Source organism: Mesoplodon densirostris, chromosome 3, assembly GCF_025265405.1.
Source record: "Mesoplodon densirostris isolate mMesDen1 chromosome 3, mMesDen1 primary haplotype, whole genome shotgun sequence".
NCBI classification, from domain to species: Eukaryota; Metazoa; Chordata; class Mammalia; order Artiodactyla; family Ziphiidae; genus Mesoplodon; species Mesoplodon densirostris.
In genome coordinates, this window is record NC_082663.1 from 175,285,990 (window position 1) to 175,297,093 (window position 11,104).

General features: G+C 46.7%; 2 non-coding genes across 2 annotated transcripts; both read left to right on the forward strand.

Annotated features, from left to right (window-relative positions):
* The first annotated feature begins 10,624 nt into the window (after positions 1–10,624).
* On the forward strand, positions 10,625–10,730 carry TRNAL-CAA (transfer RNA leucine (anticodon CAA)). Its single transcript has 2 exons — positions 10,625–10,662; positions 10,685–10,730. It is a non-coding gene; the product is annotated as a tRNA-Leu (tRNA).
* A 302-nt stretch (positions 10,731–11,032) lies between these two features.
* Positions 11,033–11,104, forward strand: TRNAE-CUC (transfer RNA glutamic acid (anticodon CUC)). Its single transcript has one exon. It is a non-coding gene; the product is annotated as a tRNA-Glu (tRNA).

Genomic DNA, 11,104 nt, shown 5'->3' on the forward strand with positions numbered 1-11,104 from the left:
CTCACAAAGCAGGAAGCAGCAAATCTCCTGCTTAAAACCTTTCATGTTTACCAGTACAATCCAAAACCCTTACTGTGGCCTCAAGGCCTGTGTGGTCTGGCCCTTGGTTGCTTCTCGGCCACCCCACCTTTCCTCACTTTGTCCACTCTGTCCTACTATTCCCACTTTTTGGCTATTTCTCAAATGTACCAAGCATGCTGGAGGGAGTTCCTTCTCTCCGGAGCACCCACTCCCCAGCTCTTCATGGGGTTGTTTCCTTCGTCGTAAATCTCAGCTCCAAGATCACCTACTGAGATCCTTTTTGTCATTCTCTGCCCCACTGTGTCCTCTTCCTTCTCCGTCATAGCACTCATAGTTCTCTGAAATCAGTTTAGGAACTTATTTGCTTGTGTGTTTGTTGTTCGTCTATGATGATTGTCGGCTATCCCAAGCTTCTCCTCTGTGGCCTAAACAGCCCAAATGACATGCTGTCTGATCATAAGCTACCCTTTAGGATGAAGCCACTATGTCCTGCCGATATCATACTCTTGAATTGTGGTACCAATGACTCAACATGATATTTGTCTGCCCAGTATAAGTTTGGAAGAAAGATCACCCACCTTATTCCAGATACTTTACTAATTAATGAAGATCCTTCATTAATCAAAACAACAGGACTCCACAGGGGACAAACAGAAAAAAAGACTTTATTCTTTCCCCTCCTGGTCCCTTACTAGACATCTGCAAAATCCTAATTTCTCTGTCCCATGGATGAAATCACAAGCAGGTTCCATAATTCTTGGTTAGATAATAAAAAGTCTTTTATTGATTTGAGACCCAAGAAAACTCTTGGTTCTGTCAGTCTGATACTGTTCAAAATAATAAAGCTCTAAACTCCGTAATCCTGCAGTAACCCTCTCCAAAGAAATCCTCTTTTTATCTCTCAGCCTCTCTTCAAATTCTTACATCATTGAAGTAAGGGATGAGCCAAGCCTCATCCTTTGTAATAAATCCTGAAGAGAAGCACTAACTTCTTTGGCATGGAGGGGAAGGGGGGATTCTCTGTATTTGTTCTCTGCCTTTAGTGATACCTTAGCCCAATCTGAGACTTTAAGAGTTCCATTTTATCACCCCATTGCAAAGGTTAAGATTATATTTGAGCTTTTTGTAGCTTTAGCCCTGTTGAGTTTCACAGAGTTTACAGTCTCTTGAAACTGCCAATTCTTTTTTCACAGTAAGTTCGTAAGTCTCCCTCTGAAGAACTTGTGAGCTAGGCAACGGGATCCATGTGGGAGACATTACATTTATCCTCATGACATTTATTTTTCCTGGACTCCAGATGGCACCCTAGCTTCCTCCTTATCCCCTGCCTTGGGAAAAGCCATATCTAATAATACTGCTGTATCCTCTCAGTTCTCAGTATCTTCTCTTTAAATAGAAAAACCAGCTTCCACTCCCCTGGTCCAAGAAGAGCCAAACTGCTACAGCGTTGTAACAAACCGGTGATCCGAAATCCTGAGAAGGCTCATTTGAAGTGGAGAAGGAGCACTCCACAGGCAGTTTATGCCCCGAATTTCATGAGACCCACAGACAGGATTAGGCCTTCTCAGGCCCCAAGTCTATGCACGAGTCCTTCCTCCCACCCTTTGTCTCCCCCTCATCCAATCAACGCCCGGCATCTGTTTTCTCCAGCCAATTAGCATCTCCAGGAGCCCTGTCCCGTTTGTCCTCGCCCCATGACCATCAGTGGGCGGTGCCTGCGTTCTGAGGACAATCACGCCCGAGCATGGCCCGACACTGCCCTCCGTGACGCCATGTGGGCGGGGCGGGACGGTAGATAAGAGATGCGGGCCGCCTCTGCTCGTGGCAGGATAGCTCGCCCGCCCTCCGTCTGGAGACCCAAGTCCCAGCCCGGGAGGGCGGAGGACATGAAGGAGAAGGAGGCCGGCTCCCGGGAGACTCGCCGTCGGGAATGTTGCAGCAGCAGGGGTGCTTTCGGCCGCTGCGGCAGGGGGCGCGGCGGAGCACAGGACGCCGGTCGCGGGGAGACATTGTGTTCCAGGTGCTGAAGCAGCAACTGTCCAGCGGCGCCGTGGTCGTACTGCACGTGGTGGAACGGGACCTCTTCAACCAGATAGCGCGCGAGGTGACCCGGCTCAGGCGGAAGGACGCGGACCTACGAGACGAGCGCCGGGCCACCGGGACTGCTGAGTTCCGCGCCGCCCTCCGGTCGCTCCTGTCCGCGAGAGCTGCGTTTCGTGCCCGCACGTCCTCCTAGCGGGCGTGTGGCCGGAGGGTGTTCCGCGCGCTGCCCTCGCTAGTCCGGAGGAGCGGGCTCCGCCTGGGGTCTCCCTGGGACAGGCTCTGCTGCTGAATGCTTGCGGAAAATCGCAGATTTACAGATACAACTAGGTTATCATCCAGGCTGCAGCAGAGATACTTGCACCTGGGCCTTTGGTGTGTTGCGGAAGAAATGAAGGTGTTTGCAGAGTAAATACCCAGAAAAGGAAGGAACATTTAAAATCAGGCAGGGATGTCATGGGCTCAGGTAAAGGTCCAAGCAAACGTGCGAGGTTAGAATCCAGGCACCTGGACCGCTCTTTATGCCTCACCCCCTGGTGAAGATGGAAATAAAGGGAAATCTGATTTGCTCTCTGTTGAACCTGGCTTCTTATGTGCTGCTTTGTGGGGTGTATGTGATGGGTGAGGAAAGCTCAGACAAAGATAGGGTTCCTCCAGTAGAGGAAGTGTCCTGTCTCCTCCCCTCCATCCCTAGCTCAGTATTTCTCCTCTTAGTCATCTTCATCCCCTGTACCAGGTCTTTGCACTGTTGTGCTTGTGTATTAAAATGTAGATGAGAGGTGAAGAAACCAGAAGGGCAAGTAGAGAGTGCTGACAAAACACGAGCCACCCAAACCAAGCTTACTAGGGGAAGAGGAGCCTGAAATGAGGACTGAAGGGTAAGGAAGAGTCCTTCCCATTCCCACACAGGCCCCCTACATTTTTCTCCTATTTCCTGGCAAGCTAGGACTCCCCACCTAGAACTCCCTGCTGCTTTCCTCTCATCCTGCTCCACTTCCTGGGTTTATTCTTTCCCTTTCATCTCTGTTCTCTCTTATTCCTGTTTTATTCTCTCCATTTACTGTCATTTCTTCTGTTTTACTTCTGACTACCCCCTTTTCCTCCTTTCTGGCCCTCAATGCATATTCTTGCCTCCCTTTTCTTTCTGTCTTCTCCCCTTTTCCTTGCCTGTCTTTCATCTATTTTTCTCTGTACCTAGAAAGTTTTACATTTGCGCCAAAAATGGATCCAACCAATCCTCTACTGCCATCTTCCAGCATCGGGCTTCTAATACAGAAGAACTTGTGAGTTACCAGCATTCTGAAGTCCTTTCTTCTAGTTCTGTTCTTGTTGCATTCCCCTCCTGGTCTGTTCAGTCCACTCACCAGGCCATATTTGGATGGTTCCCCAAATGAACCATCTCTCCTTGCTTCCACCCTCCCCACACCAGGACCTGGTGAATCTTGCCCTCCACAGACTGTCCATTCAACTGGTGAGAAATGAAGCCACTTCCACCAGTGAGAACTGGGAAACATGGTTGGCATTCCCTCATTGTCAATCTTCGGTTTACTTTCTCCAAGAGTATCTAAAACACCTGTGGCTATACTCCCTGTTGGGAGCCCTGAGCAGAGACTGCAGTCTGCTGGATTAGAGGGTTGGTCTTCATGCCTCATTAGCCTTGGCACCCTTTAGGCTTTCTCTGAAATTCATGCAGAGGCTAACCACACCATCCCTCTTTTCCTAGCCCAAAACCCTAATGAAAATGCTCTACCTTGAGAGCGAAATAGACAGGACTTGATCACAAAGCAACTCTTAAGAATCCTAAAAGCCTGCTATAGCTGTGTGTAAAAATGCTCCCCATCATCCCATAGCCCTGTTTATCTGGAAGGCCTGGAAAAGGAGGAAAGGAGGTTACTTGCTAACAGCCCCAGCAGTAAAATAAGGTGAGAAGCATGTTTAGTAGGTGAGGACATGTGTTGGGAAGAACTTTTGTTGTAAGGCCTGCTTCTGATTATGCCAACCCTCTCCCTGGGTTGTAAAGACACCCAACATGATGCCTAAAACAAAATGCTTACCCCCAGCCCTCTCCACCAAGAAAACCCAAGTCTGGCTATTGCATCTGTTGAGATGACTATTTCAAGTTTATTAACTGAAGTCTTGATATTCCGAAGGCAGTAATTTCAGACTAGAAAGCAAAACTGAGCTCTTGGTGGACATTGGGAAAAGGAGATGGGATCTGAAAGGTGCTTGGTAGCAAGAAGTGGGTTGTGTTCCAGGGGCATACAAGAAAATTGTTGGAGACAAGTGAGGTGGTTCACATCTCCACTGAGACTTGAAAATAAGTCTGTATTTTCTTGGAGCACTTTAAGGTCATGACAACAGAATGAACAATGATATGGGGGTGGTCATGGGGAATGGCTTGCAGGAAACATTTTCTCCCTTACCATGTGCACCACTGCAGTCCAACATGGAGAGAGGAGGAGAGTTGGCAGAGCACGGTGGGGGGCTTTTTAGAAGCTATTATAAGACCCTCTTTGTAACCGAGCATCTAGACCTACTGAGTCACCTAATCCCTGCCAGCACCATATATTGGAGCCTAGGAGAGAGCAGATGTGATGCTGGTGAGTTCTCCAGGATCTCCAAAGCCATTAGTAGCTGAGGGTCTGGGCCTTGCTGATCTATTAAAGCTCAGTTTATCTTGAAGGAATCTTGTCTTGGGGGTGGGCAGGACAGGGGAAAAGGAATGTCAAAGGAGAGCAGAGGAACAACTGGGAAGCTTGGGGGAAGGACCCTGAGGCACTAAGGAGACAAAGTTCCAAGAGCAGCAAGAAAAGACTCCTCTAAATCAGATGACCCTCCCTGACTCTTCATTATTGTTCCACCCTCCACCCCATAACTCCTACCCTGCCCTAGCCTGGTACTACCTCCTCCTCAGCCTGCCCCCAATTCTTGCTCTGCCAATCATCTCCACTTCACCCAGCTCCCTACAGTAAGGTAAGAAGACACCTTAAGTCCCAGGGCATTGTTATCTTGTACATGTGCAACTACTTCCAGGAGGTGAAACAGCAAAAAGGCAGCCGAGTAGAGCTAGAACCAGAGTCAGGGGCATTGCCTGTAAAGGGTTTAAATACAAAAATAAAAGCAAATAAGTCAGTGCTTTTTAATTACCATCATACCCTATCAATCATAAACAATATTAGTGATAAAACACTTCACCCAGGTAAAATCTCCTAGTGGTCTAAATTCTAAACAATTGTAGAATTACAGTTCAGTTAGTCTATCTCAAGATCCTTATGCTTTAAGTAGCACATTCTTATTTGTCCTTTAATAAACATTATATTCTACATGGAAGTCAATTTGGAGAACTCCCATTACTGGGTTGGCCCACTCGGCTACACATGCTCATTTCCAAAGTAAGTTCCTAACAGTTTTGTTTGGAAGCATTTGAGCTCACTTTGGGCACATATAGCATCTCCATGGCTTAAGGTACCACATAGACCTGCATTTAAATAGTGGATTCAAAATAAACCATAGCACAGTGGTTGTAAAGATGGAGATTCAGCTTGAGTTAAACAATTCTGTTATTCTACATAGCCACTTGCCTGGAAGCTAAAGTGGCGAAACAGTGTGAACTACAAAGTGTAATATGTTTGGTGAGTACAGATTTTAGTTTATGCATGAAATATTTTATGGAATTTGAACATTTTTTAAAATTGAAAAAGCTAGAATAAATGAATCTAGAAAAGAAAATATCACATCAGTAGTAGAATTTAGCCAAATAGCTTTAGAACTTTCCTCAGTCCCGCCCAGCGGTCCTAAAAGCTGCATCTTCTTGCTACATGGCAACATTTCAGTTCCTCTCAAAGGGTATTCTAGGTATTTCAAGTATCTTGCTCTAACACCACCTCTCTTTCTAGTCCACTCCTTCTGGTCCACTCCTTTTTTTTTTTTTTTTTTTTTTTTACATCTTTATTGAAGTATGATTGCTTTACACTGGTGTGTTAGTTTCTGCTGTATAACAAAGTGAATCAGCTATACATATACATACATCCCCATATCTCTTCCGTCTTGCGTCTCCCTCCCACCGTCCCTTTCCCACCCCTCTAGGTGGTCACAAACCACCTAGCTATGTGGCTGTTTCCCACTAGCTAGCTATTTTACATTTGGTAGTGTATATATGTCCATGCCACTCTCTCACTTTGTCCCAGCTTACCCTTCCCCCTCCCGGTGTCCTCAAGTCCATTCTCTATGTCTCAGTCTTTATTCCTGTCCTGCCCCTAGGTTCTTCAGAACCTTTTTTTTTTTTTTTTAGATTCCATATATATGTGTTAGCATATGGCATTTGTTTTTCTCTTTCTGACTTACTTCACTCTGTATGACAGTCTCTGAGTCCATCCACCTCACTACAAATAACTCAAGTTTGTTTCTTTTTATGGCTGAGTAATATTCCATTGTATATATGTGCCACATCTTCTTTATCCCTTCATCTGTCGATGGACACTTAGGTTGCTTCCATGTCCTGGCTATTGTAAATAGAGCTGCAATGAACATTGTGGTACATGACTCTTTTTGAATTATGGTTTTCTCATGGTATATGCCCAGTAGTGGGATCGCTGGGTCATATGGTAGTTCCATTTTTAGTTTTTTGAAGAACCTCCATACTGTTCTCCATAGTGGCTGTATCAATTTACATTCCCACCAACAGTGCAAGAGGGTTCCCTTTTCTCCACACCCTCTCCAGCATTTATTGTTTCTAGATTTTCTGATGATGGCCATTCTGACAGGTGTGAGGTGATGCCTCATTGTAGTTTTGATTTGCATTTCTCTCATGATTAGTGATGACTAACAGTCATCTTAAACTTGAAGATCAAAAGCAATACTCTCCCTCCTCCACAGTCTGCCTCCTCCCTGCCTTCCCTATTAGGCAATTGCTCAGGCCCAAATTCCTCTAGTTACACGCCACTTCTTTACTTCTTGTGCATCAACAAATCTTATTGGCTCCATCTCAGAAATATATCCAGAATTCAACTACCTCTCACCACCTGGCCTGCTGTTCCCCTGGTCCATCCAAGGAAGCTTGCACTAGCCTCTCAACTCTTCTCTCTGCTTTATTCATGCACTCTGCAGTCCACTCTCCATATAGCAGGCAGAGGATCCTTGGAAAGCAGGCCATATCTTACCAAACCTCAGCTCTCCTCTTCGCTCAGGCTGGCACCAGGCCCTCTCATTCAGTTCCAGCCACATTGTCTGTTTTGCACTCCTTTCTGGCCTTTGCATCTGTTCTCTCTCCCCACAGATATTCTATCTGGTTGCTCCCTGACTCTCTTCAAATGTCTGCTCAAAAGCCACATCCTGAGAGGCCTTCTGAACCACTTACATCTCTCTCTACCCTTCTTTCTCTATTTTTCTTCACAGTACTTATCACTCCCCACATATAATCATTTTGTTTATTTTCCATCTTTCTTTGCTGGAATGTGAGCTTCTTGAGCGCAGACATTTTGTTTTCTTCTCTGGTGCATCCCTGGTCCTTGCCCTCCAGGGTCTCAGAGGATTTTCTGGGTGAGGTAGAAGGAATGAAGACAGATCAAGCATGTTGAGGAAAAAGCAGCTAGCTCACTGGGGTACATGGGAGACTGTGAGGTAAGGTCAGGCTGGCCAGGAGTTCCTGAAGGCCAAGTAGGCCTCCAGAGAAATTAGGATATGATCATCAGGGTTGTGGAAAACATCCCTCCCCTTCTCTCAGTGCTTATGTCCTCCCTTCAGTTAAGGCTCCAATGTGAAAGAAATGATTATCCAAAACTTGAAAGTAGAAAAGAGATTATTAGTGACAAAAGTTCCCTCTTTGACCAAAATTTAGTCAGGCTCCTCTGAGCCCTCTTTTCAACTAGGCCTTGACCTTGTGCTTCCATGTCCTGCCTTGTAGAGTCTAATTTTAATAAGAATCCTGCTAGTTAGTTTAGTGAGGATCTCCCCACCTTTAATACCTGATCACCCATCACAGCTAATCAACTTCCTCATCCCCACCATTATCCAGGTGATATCTGATGACCCTGGCCTGCAGGAATCCTATTAAATCAGTTTAGCAAGAATCTCTCTACTCTTGATGTCTCTTCTTAGCCATTTTCCATCCAGAGACCCCACCCTGCTCCTTAGCCAGAAATCCCCACTTTTCCTTGCTGTATTTGGAAGTGAGCCCAGTTCTATTATATAAGGTCTCTTTTCCCCTATTGCAATAGTTCCTGGATAAAATGTGTTTTTAATGCTTTAACTGTTATTCGGCTCTGATTCTCTTGGACACTAGGTGTCCTTACAGCTTAACTTTGTCTAGCAGATCTTTTGGGGATTATCTGATTCCATGTGCACCTTTGATTGGCTTCTACTGACTTTATTTTACAATTCCATAGGGGTAGAAATTAACTTGTAGAAAACCGATAGTAATGCAAATGGTTTCTGTCTGAGTGCAAGGCCAAAGATTCCTATTTATAGCAATGCAAATAAAATTTGTCAAGAGATGCACCTGATTTATCTCTGGTGGAAAAAAACAACCCCAAAGTAGTGACCATACCTTAAACATCACAGTTTATTATACCCTTAATATATTAACCTATCTTCCATCTGTTAGTAATCTCTTTTCAACATTCCTTTGGCTGACTATTAAAAAAATGATGGGGGACTTCCCTGGTGGTACAGTGGTTGGGAGTCTGCCTGCCAATGAGAGGGGACACGGGTTCGAGCACTGGTCCGGGAGGATCCTACATGCCGAGGAGCAACTAGGCCGTGCGCCACAACTGCTGAGCCTGCGCTCTGGAACCCATGAGCCACAGCTACTGAGCCCACGAGCCACAACTGCTGAAGCCCACATGCCTAGAGCCCGTGCTCCCCAACGGGAGAGGTCACTGCAATTAAAGGCCTACGCGATGCAACGAAGAGTAGCCCCCGCTCGCTGCAACTAGAGAAAGCCCGCGTGCAGCAGCGAAGACCCAACGCAGCCATAAAAAAAAAAAAAAAAAAAAAAGATGTCTAAAAATAGACCTCCACCATCTCATCGCCCTGCTTTTGTTTTGTCCTTACAGTCTGTATGTTTGTTTGTGCTGACTGTGCCCTTCACTGGCAGTCAGCTTGCCAGGGCAGGGACTTTGTTCATTGCTATATCAATAAAGACTCAATGAACAAATGAATGAATGAGTGAGTGAATGGTATGTGGTCTGGAGCACAGGAGTGGGGTCTTTCCATTGATGCTAAAGCACTCTTGCTATCTTTGTACTCTTTTGTTAACTGCTCCCCTGAACTCTTTTTCAACTAGGCCTGTCTTTTGGACTTCCATGTTTCTCTCTACAATGTCCATTTTTAGCAAGAATCCTGCTAATATGTTTAACCAGAATGCCCCATCCTTGATATATGATCACCCTGAATATATAATGGGGCTCCTTGCCCTCTACCATCTGCCAGGTGATGTCTGATATCCTGGCCTACCTTCAGCAAGAACCCTGTTAGATTGGGTTGTACAGAACCCCCCCCCCCTTAGTAATTTTCCATCCAGTGATGGCCCCCCACCTCTCTCTTTGGCTATAAATTTCCACTCTCCCTTGTTGTACTCAGAGCTGAGTCTAATCTCTCCTCCCCCACTGCAAGACCCTGGTGCAGTGGTACCTACACATATCTTGATAACGCCCCCCTTGAATAAAGTCTTCCTTACAGTGCTTTAACAAGTGTCATGAATGAATATTTTTTCTTGAACACTGATCTCCCCATTATCTGTAACCACGGCTGGGTGACTTGGCAGAGGAAGAAGGGTGCACTTTAAGAGGATGGGTATGCCAGGGACAATAAGGCAGAAAGCCCTAATAATTTTTTTTACATCTTTATTGGAGTATAATTGCTTTACAATGGTGTCTTAGTTTCTGCTTTATAACAAAGTGAATCAGTTATACATATACATATGTTCCCATATCTCCTCCCTCTTGCGTCTCCCTCCCACCCTCCCTATCCCACTCCTCTAGGTGGTCACAAACCACCTAGCTGATCTCCCTGTGCTATGCGGCTGCTTCCCACTAGCTATCTATTTTACGTTTGGTAGTGCACAGCCCTAATAATTTTGAAACAACAACAGTAATCACTGTCGCTTACTCTGTGGCAAGCGTACATTCCAGTGCTTTCCTTGTATTCACTCGTCTAGCCAGTTTTCGCAGCTAGGGCCAGGAATGTGCGGCGGGAACCCGGGATCTGGAGGTGGCGGGTAGCCCGGGTGGGCTGCATCCTGGCGCTTTCTCTTTGTCTTTGCTGCTATAGTTTCCCTCCTTTGCTGGGCCGGGTGGTCACTAACCCCCCTGGTTTTCTAGCGGGATTGTCCTTGCTTCTGGAGATCCGGCTCGATTTCCGGCTTCGCCCGGGAGAGCGAGGTTGGGCACTCCGGAGTGCCCGGTGTCCTCCAAGAGCTCCGCGGCTGGCGGCCGGCGCCCAGCAGGCGGTTCTCCTTCGCCCTGGCCGGGCGGATCCAGCGACAGCTCGCCCGGACCGTGAGGCGGGGCAGCGCAGCAGGCTGCCGCAGGAAGCAGGCTCTGTACGAGGAAGCGGCACGCAGCGTGTCAGGATGGCCGAGTGGTCTAAGGCGCCAGACTCAAGGTGTATACCTTCCCTGTGGGCTTTCTGGTCTCCGAATGGAGGCGTGGGTTCGAATCCCACTTCTGACAGGCACTTTTTACCACTTTCGGCTAGGCTGGCTAACATACGTAGCGCGTTTCCCCTGTGCTACTAGCGTTTTTTTTTTTTTTTTTTTTTCCTGTTTTCTGAGAAGGCGGCCATATTCAGACTTTACCGTTCCTGCTGTTCTCCACTACCTGTTTTCTCGGATTTACAGTGGCCGAGAGACTGTCTAGGTGGAAGAGGGAGGCGGTGTAAGTACCCGAGGTTCATGTAATCATATTCACGAGCCCCGTTTACGTCACACCTTTTACACTTAGTCTAGCTCGATGTAGAAGTTGTTTTCATGTGCTCCCTGGTGGTCTAGTGGTTAGGATTCGGCGCTCTCACCGCCGCGGCCCGGGTTCGATTCCCGGTCAGGGAA